The sequence below is a fragment of the Aptenodytes forsteri genome, unplaced genomic scaffold (genome assembly GCF_000699145.1).
Source record: "Aptenodytes forsteri isolate BGI_AS27 unplaced genomic scaffold, ASM69914v1 Scaffold180, whole genome shotgun sequence".
Lineage (NCBI taxonomy): Eukaryota > Metazoa > Chordata > Aves > Sphenisciformes > Spheniscidae > Aptenodytes > Aptenodytes forsteri.
Genome location: NW_008795486.1, coordinates 389,995 through 393,412, shown reverse-complemented (window position 1 = coordinate 393,412; position 3,418 = coordinate 389,995).

Below are 3,418 nucleotides of genomic sequence, written 5' to 3'. Positions count from 1 at the left end.
CCAGGAAAGCAGGGCTCCATCATGCATAATGGTTACTTGGGAAGACAAATGCTGTAACTCCGAACGTCCCCCCCTTCCTTCTTGTTCCCCCAGCTCTATATGCTGAGCATGACGTCATATGGTGTGGGATATCCCTTTGGTCAGTTGGGGTCAGCTGTCCCGGCTGTGTCCCCTCCCAACTTCTTGTGCACCCCCAGCCTCCTCGCTGGTGGGGTGGGGTGAGGAGCAGCAAAGGCCTTGACTCTGTGTAAGCACTGCTCAGCAATAACGAAAACATCCCGGTGTTATCAACACTGTTTTCAGTACAAATCCAAAATATAGCCCCATACCAGCTACTATGAAAAAAATTAACTCTACCCCAGCCAAAACCAGCACACCCTCCTCTGGATGCATTCAAGGACCTGAACATCCTTTTTAAATGTTGGGGCATTCAGACTCTGTGAAGTATCACTTAAGACGTTATTTATTAAAACTAAGACTATAAAGAAAGAGAGAATAGTACAGATAACCTTACACCCTTTGAGATGCTGGGAACCCTGAGTGGTATAGCGTCAAACAGCCCTCCGATCCACGCACAGCACACTGTGCAGATCCTATCCATAAAAAGAGATTCTCCCATTTTGGTCATTTGAGCTACTACAGGATTTTCTCACAAGGAAACAACTCCATTCATCATTTCTACTGTCAAACAGGAAAGATGTTTGCATGAGAAGTTCTTGCTGCACTTTTTAGTAAAGGCAAGGCCATGCAGGTGGTGTAATCACCGATACCGAGAACTGCCTGCAGGCTCCTCCGTTACAGTGAGCTGGCTACGTTAGGGATTCATGCAGCACAACACGTGCTGTGCATGCAGCACAGTGCAAGCCGCAGCCCTCCACACCCAAGAGAGCCGCTCCATTCACATCAGCTTGCTTTAAACATGAAGGCAAAACCTGACATCCCTGGGGCAGACTTGCTCTTCAGTCCTCCCTGCGAGTACCACCGCATGGACTACCTACGTCACGAGGAAAGCACCATGCTGCCAGTGCTCATTCATCTTTTATAGGCCTCTGTCTCCTTTGTACTGGAGCTTTCACTTGAGTGACCATTTTCCTGTTTCTCTTGTGGGGCGGAAGGATTGTTTAACTGTGTCTGCTCTGGCATACAGAAACATGCCCCTGTGCAGCTTGTAGCTCTGCTACCAGACTTCCTTGAGCAGACTGGCATGAAATGTTTGGGTCAGATAGTTTAATTGTCATAAATTACAAATTCAGATATTCTCAGCTACTAAAAGTTTCAAGTCTTGTTTCCACTTTTTTTTTAATGGAACACTTGGCATTTTTTGTTACAGAAACAAAGTTTTGAGACCTACGTTTTACCTAAATGTAGTTTTTCAACTGTTAAAAAACAAAATGACCTGTTGCAATTGACATGAAATCTGTTTGCTTTTACTGTTGGGTTTTTTTCCTTTGGATCAAGCCCAAATAAATTAATTTTTGTGTTTTTCACTCAGGCCGTGAATACAAAAAATCAGCTGTTTCCACAATTCTGCCCCTCAGGACAATGAGAACGGTTTCCTTGTATAGCAGGAATTGACCACCAAATTTTCACACTCCAGTTAACTCCTACCAGAGTTAAATGAAAATTGATTTTTCTCTCACTCCACTGCCTTGCCACGTTACTCTCCTGGATTTCCCTGGCAGCATAAAGAAGCTGTTCAAATTTAGTTGCTATTGGTGACTTAGGAAATTGTTTTACGATGCAACACTTATAGTTCTGCCTGCAGAGTTGCTCTGGATTCAAGCTAGTTACCTACCTGGCCTTCATATCTGCAAAGCTAGAACACACGGATTTGGTCTTCGGTTGATATAAATTGAAATCACACTAGGTCTGTTTGTCAAGCAGACAGGGCTCTGCTGACATACTGGTCTCAGAGACCAGAAGGTACCAAGACCTCCTAGGCTAGGAAACGCTTTGGAAAGTGGTTTCTGACAGATTCATGGAGAAATGGAAGTTTTTAACCAATTTTGCCCATGTTGCATCTGCTTTTCAAACCTATTATCTATGCCTAACACAGGAGCGGCTGAAGAAATGTTTGGCTCTAAAACAGCACTAGGAAGTTCATTGCATCCTTTTGAATTGCTCACTGCCTCCTAAAGCTGCCTCCTTGCTGCTGCTGATCAGGCTCACAGCTGATCTCTCTGTGTGGCTGACCTGCCCCGGGACCAGGCAGCGGCCGTCATGTCCAGCCTCACAAAGGCATCCCTTGAAACAACAATGTCCATATGCCTCTCCTAGTGCCCCCAGTGTGTCAAAGGCTTCCTGAAGAAGGCAGGTGATAATTTCAGCCTACAAAAGGAGAGGCCCTTCCTTTCCTCCCAAAAAGGGAGAGAAAGCAGAGAAGAAGGAAGCTATAACTGTTTCAACTCTATGCTTCTCCCCATCACCAACCCAATTTCAAGGAAGGAAAAAGTCGTGGCCTTAAGCTAGTAAAAACTGTAGTAGGTTCTGCTTATACATTTACCATTGAATAATGTGATTCTTGGCCCTCGTGGATAAAATCCCACTGACCCAAAAGGGAAATAGGATCTCTGGTTAAGATACTGGTCCAGGTTTTAAGAGATTTCAGTTCAAGCCACATAACCATCCTGGCTGTGTCTAATTGATAGCCTGAGCCCATGCTCTCCTTGAATCCAAACTATTTCAATACGAAATTCACTCTCAGGTATCAGTTTCCAGCACATTCTGAAATAAAAAAGGTTTAGCCTGGTCTACTTGTTAGTGAAAGCCCATGCACATCTTTCCTCATCGTTTAGGTGCCTGTAAGTGCCCTAGGCATTATGTGAGACACAGGCTGCCGACCTACTGTGCACAAAGCAGACAGCACGGTGCGTAAGTGAGGATGCACCCTGCATTTTATCTTGCTCTCCAGGCGTTTCTGAGGACAAAAGGAATTCTTCAGCTTCTCCATCTGTGTCTGCTGTCTGTAAGCCTAGTCCTTAGCTCCTCTAGGGAGAAAGTTGGCAGACAGGAGGGAAATATCCGATGCACTGCCAGCTGGGTACAATTCTGATTTAGGACTTACATTCCTAGACCCAGATTAACCTTTTCCTGAGCGAGTATCTTGTCTAGCTACCGAGGGAGATAATTTCAGCTGGAACTTCTGTAATGCAAACAAACAGCAACAAAATGCTCTCTCTGTATCAGGAACATGAGAATGCCCATTTAAAAGATTTTTTTTCAGCTGAATCATCCACATACATGTATCTTTTCTCTTTTTCAAGGAAGCAATGTGCAAATGGGTGCAAATGGGAGAACAGGTTGCCCAGAGAGGTGGTGGATGCCCCATCCCTGGAAACATTCCAGGTCAGGTTGGATGGGGCTCTGAGCAACCTGATCCAGTTGAAGATGTCCCTGCCCACGGCAGGGGGGTTGGACT